The sequence below is a fragment of the Pagrus pagrus genome (genome assembly GCF_965226575.1).
Source record: "Pagrus pagrus genome assembly, chromosome: 11".
NCBI lineage: Eukaryota > Metazoa > Chordata > Actinopteri > Spariformes > Sparidae > Pagrus > Pagrus pagrus.
Window position 1 is genome coordinate 31,789,862 of NC_140195.1, and position 6,135 is coordinate 31,795,996.

A 6,135-nucleotide genomic window follows, 5' to 3' on the forward strand; every position below is an offset into this window, starting at 1 on the left:
ATTTGGTTTACCTGCCAGCTGACAAATGTGACAACAGCGACAGTACTCAACTACCGCGGTTTTTAACCCTGGCCAAAAGAAATGCTTAAGAATTAGCTGATAGGTTTTTGCTACGCCCAAATGCCCCGACCATTTGCTTTCATGCGCCACAGACAAAACGTGTTGTCGATACTCAGTGGGCACCACTACCTGATAAACGGCACTCCACTCAGAATCAGCTGTTGAAGAAGGAGACCATTTACGCAGCAGAATGTCTTTCTCGAGTAAATACACTACCCTTTCACCCTTTGCTCTGTCGGCACTCACCACACTAGAGAAGCACATTTTTAATGTCGGATCCGCCCTTTGCGCAGCGCACAAACCTTCTCGGGACACCGGCAGAGACAGGCCATCTGAGGATGACATGGCTGTGCCGGAGGAGCGCACCGGCTCGGCGGCACTCCCGCTGGGAGACACAGCGGCAATCTCCGTCTCAGCCTCTCCAGAAAACTCTCGCATAATCACACTGTCAAAAAGAGAAATATCATTATTTTTATGTGACTGGGCACGCGTCACGGCACATGATGGAAACAGATCAGAATAGGGAGGTGCCTCCGCGCGCTGAGGGAAATCCAATACTTCCAGCGCCGGAGTCACCTTACCGCCCGCTATATCATTTCCCATTAACAAAGTGATACCCCGTATTGGCAACGCGGGACAAACTGCGACGGGGAAAAATCCGGTGATTAACTTTGATTGTATATGTATTCGATGCACAGGGTGAGGAGTGTATCCCATCTCGATGCCACGCAATACAGCTCTGTAACCACATGCGGAGCGCTCGGAAAACGGCAACGCCCCTGATAGAATCACTGACTGTGAGCCACCGGTGTCTCGCAAAATACGCACCGGGCGTTGATCGCCAGCCTCGCCTGTTAGCGACACTAGCCCGTCAAATGTGAACGGTTCGAAACAAGCATCAATATCTTTATCATCAGACTCAATGTTAACGTGTTGTTCAGTTTTGATTAACCCCACGCCTTTGGGCTGCGGAGCGCTCGAAAGCGAGCGCTGTTGCTCTTTGCGTCGCAGGGTCAAACAATTGGCAATGACATGTCCGGGTTTGTGACAGTAAAAACACTCTCTTTCCTCTCTCTTGGGGCTGGGTAACTTAGCAGTACTGGGTGAAGCCAGAGGATAACGAGGCTTTTCAACATAGGCTGATGGAAAAACAGCCTTGTGAGTCAACACATATTCGTCGGCGAACACCGCAGCAGGAGCTCATTCAAGTATACCATTCAAGTATACCAGTTAAAGTCAGTTGCTTTACATGCTGTGCTCCACTTATCAAATAACACTCCCTTTTCCCTGGCGAACTCGGCATAAGTTTGGTTGTGGACTTTCTTATGATTCCTAAATTTCTGCCTGTAGGCTTCAGGGACCAATTCATATGCGCGCAAGATTGCGGACTTAACAGCGTCATATTTTAAACTGTCTTCCAGGGGAAGAGCAGCTACAGCTTCTTGGGCTTTCCCGTGAATTTTGCACTGTAAAAGCAGAGGCCAGACTTCAGGCGGCCACTGAAGAGCTGAAGCCAGGCGCTCAAATGCACCAAAATAGGAATCAACTTCAGTCTCCCTAAATATCGGCACTAAAGCAATGTGCTTGCTAATGTCAAATGTATTAGGTGATAAAGAGGTGGGAGGAAAAGACGTACCAGCGGACGTGCTCGGCGCACGCTGAGCCTCCCGCTGTGACTCAAGCTCCAGCTGACGCAGCCTGACGGCTTTGTCCGCTTCAATTTCCAGCCTTTTAATTTCCAGCTGTAACTGGGCTTGTCTGTCTTGTGCTTTTTCCTGGGCTTCCATTTCGAGACGAGCAAGGCGCACCTTTAGGCGAGCCACGTCTCTGGACGCACTGCTGACCGAGGAGAGAGAATCAAAGCGAGGCAGCGTAAACAGAGTTTTCAACCGCTCATCCACCTCACTTTCCCCTCCCAAGGCTGCATGAGCATCATGAGGATCACCCTCAAGCTTTTGGCCACCTGCCTTTTCAGTCATGGTGCCATCCTGCAGCACAGCGGACTCGGCCGGCCCCGACAGTACTATCACCCCCAATCCCACCAGTTCATCAATAATCAAAGTTTTAAGATCATCCTTACGTAATTGTTTGGAGTACGTGAGACTGAAGTGATCCGCTATTTGAACCAGCTCATTTTTACGGCAACTGTCAATTAGCCGAAGGGAAGGATTCGCCAAAAAGTATTCTAGATCAAACAACGCCATGCTCACTCAGCAATCTTCCGCTACACACAATTAGTCCCTGAATTATTTTGCTTCAATACTCCAGTCTCCCCCGCGATCAAATAACTCTTAACTACGGGAGTTTCTGTAAGAGGAAGAGCTCCCGGACGAGCCCCCATTTATGTTACGTCCCAGCTCTGGCTAGGGACGGAGGCGCAACATAAAACCAGATGTAATAGGTATTTTTAAAATTTATTTGTCCGTGCAGGGAGAATGAACTGTAACAAAATAACGAAAACAAAGTCAACTCTTACTGGAGTGCGGTTTAACACAATGTAACAAAACAAAACTAAACAAAAGGGAGCCGCAAAAAGCGATCTCCGGGGTTTAACCAAAAACACACAAAACGGAATGAACTAAAAGAGGACCCGCAACAGGCGAGCTACGATAACTAGCAAAAGGCACCCCAAAGAAAAGAACAAAAAAACGAGTCTCTCAGTCTAACACACAATCACCAGACAAAACCCACACTCCTACAACAACCAACAGAGTGTATCGACTCTCTAGTGCCTCGCAGGCACGCACACACAAGGGCTATGGCTTTTGTTTAAACAAACACACAAAAAACAGAAGCACAGGTGTCGTGCTGCTCCGGGGATCTCTCAGCTCCCGACTGACGAACACTCTTGGACTTTATAGCCTCCTCCTCAGCTGGCTCCGTCTGACTGGTAGATGGATTCTAGCTCCTTGCCAATCAGGAACCTCTGGCCGTGGAGTGGGAGGGAACAACCTGTTTGACAGACACCAAACTACACCAACCCCAAGAGAGACTGAGATGCGGCGGCGGCGGCCGTAACATGGCCATTATGAGCTGTTCAGCTGGGATGAGAATCAGCACCTCCAAGTCTGAGGCCATGGTTCTCGACCGGAAAAAGGTGGCTTGCTCCCTCCGGGTTGGGGGAGAGATCCTGCCTCAAGTGGAGAAGTTCAAGTATCTTGGGGTCTTGTTCAGGAGTGAGGGAAGGATGGAGCGTGAGGTTGATAGGCGGATCGGTGCGGCGGCCGCAGTAATGCGGTCGTTGTATCGGTCCGTCGTGGTGAAGAGAGAGCTGAGCCGTAAGGTGAGGCTCTCGATTTACCGATCAATCTATGTTCCTACCCTCACCTATGGTCACGAACTTTGGGTCGTGACCGAAAGAATAAGATCCCGGATACAAGCGGCCGAAATGAGTTTCCTTTGCAGGGTGGCGGGGCGCTCCCTTAGAGATAGGGTGAGGAGCTCCGCCACACGGGAGGAGCTCGGAGTAGAGCCGCTGCCAAGGAGGACAGAGCAAGCCCTTGCAATATCTCCAAGTCCTGTGATGACTTCCACGCCCTCTATGACGATTCCAATGTTCTTTGGGCTGTTGCTTGTAGAAGCTCCAGGCTTTGGGGTCACAGTAATGGCCATTATGAGCTGTTCAAGTTCCTCCAAGTTCTCAGTGTCCTGCAACATGAAATTGTTAGTGTCTTAGTAAAAAAACTGTCAGAAATATATTGCAAGCATATCACATTACTAGACAATACATTCATTATTGTTTTCACAGCTTATAAATCTATTTTATTACATTTTATTTTCTCGCAGGCCTTGGTCTCAAATTGTTCTTTCTTTTGTTTTCTTCTCTATTTTGATGTTTTTGTAGTCTACAAATGTTCTTTCATTGTAATGAGGGATTATGCTGTTCTACTATTATATCCCTCTATGTACAGCAGGGGTCACCAACTATATTTGTTGGAGGGCCAGAATTTTTCCAGACAGACACCTTGGGGGCCGGACATTCAAATTAAATGATATAAAAATCACATTTTGGCCTAAAACATTATTGTTTCATGTTTATTGTTTAGATATTTTAATTTTATTACAAAACTGAAGGCATTTTTAGCCTTTACCAGTCAGGCTCCTATCACCTATACCACAGTCAACCACCAGCAGTAGTCTAGCCTACTCAACGTTTTATTTGATGTGCCGAGCATTATTTGTGACTTGTGTTTTGTTCTGTTACCACGGTATTTACCATGCTCTTTTAAGTTATGCCAGTTGGTTTGTCATGCAAGGGCATGTGGAAAAATTATGTCAAAGAAGAACAGTATGTAAAACAATAAATGTTAAACAGTGCAGCGAGTTTGTCCTCCTTTTGGAACGTAAACAGACTGAGAGTCATAAAAGGTGGGGATTTCTGATGTCAGGCTCAGGGGTTATACAAAAATGGAGGACCCAAATGCAGACACACAGGAGGCAGGATAAGGGGGAAACAAAAGGCAAGCTTTTAATAACAAGCTGAATACAAACAAAATGAGGAATACAAAGCAACTACAAAGCAACTAAAAATGCGTCACGAGGACAAAAACAAAGTAGTAACTAAAAGCTAAAACAAAGTGTAAACAAAAGCAAAGTACAAACCAAAAGAGAAACCAGACACCAAAACTACAAACATACCAATACGGGAGACACGAGGAATCACTGGATGAAACACTGGGGAAGAAGCTGGTGGAGAACAAAGGGTGACAACAAGGGGAAACACAGACGAAGACAGACCAAGACGGACAGAGATGGACACAGGCTAACACACGCTAACAGACGCTAACAGACGCTAACACGGAGAAGAGTCGGGAACGGGAAATCACAAAACATCACGCACTGCATGAAAAGTGGGATTTTTGTCCCCGTAAATGCCCGGAAATCTCCCTGATTTTCGGCAGTTAACGACAATTTACAGGCCGTGAATATGGCGTTCATCTGTGCCGAAAATTGGCGGAAATTAACCATGACGTATGTGGAGCTCGCGGAGGTGTGAACGGCTCTAATTAGCATATGAATAGCAGCGAAACCACGCCTGGCCAGAGGATGTGTGGCCTGGCTTGAATTTCCTCACTCAGGATTGGATGAAACCACTACTTTTAAACACGAAAAATCACTCGTGATTGGTTGGCAGATCTGCCACTATTGGTCACCCTGGGTCATTATAAATGTAAACCCAACCCATATGTATATATATATATATATATATATATATTCATTCATATTCATATGATATGCTATGGACTACACTATTATTACCATCAAGGACATGAATGAATTTATTAAGGAAAGAAAAAATTGCCAGGAACGTGCTTATTCAAAGACAGAGCTTTATTAGCAGAAACACAAACACACAAACAATTCTGCCCACACAACAAACGGGAAGCTCAGGAGAAGGCCAAAATCCTACAGCTCCGTGAAGTGTCTAGATAGATAGGTACTTTACAAGTGTCCAGTAGCATACAAAATAAAAGACATACATTACAAATTAACAGTAGCTACAGTAAACAGTGCAAATGGAAGTAAAACAGTGCAGTCCTGCCACCACTGTCTGCCGCCTCGGAGCTGTAGGTAACTGGCGGCATTCTGTCTAACTTGGTCCATTTTGCAGATGTCTGTGGTGCTGTGCCTGTACTTGGGAATTGCCTCTAATCTGGACTGCAGCAGGCACAGAGCTCAGTAAGCTCCTGGCTACGAAACAACGGAGGTCGCACAATCCATCCAGACACCCCGCCAACGATGCAGTCTTCTCTTACAGGCAGCTGGAAAACAATTAAATGAGTGGTATTAATAAAAAAACGTAAGTCACAGTAAAACTAAACAAGGAAGGAACAGGAACAAAACAGTACAGTTACTTACACACAATGGCGTCACTATCTGCGTCATGTAAATCTGGACTTGCAGACATAGCTCCGAGCAAATAGGAGGTCACGGCCTCATTATGAGACGAGGTTAGTCTGTGAAAACAAATTGAACGGTTAAGATCGGTGTCTATTAACGTATCTGTTTCCTTATACAGCAGAATGAAAGCATATTCTTTTAATCTTACCCTTGCTCCGGTTCGTAGCGCTGTCC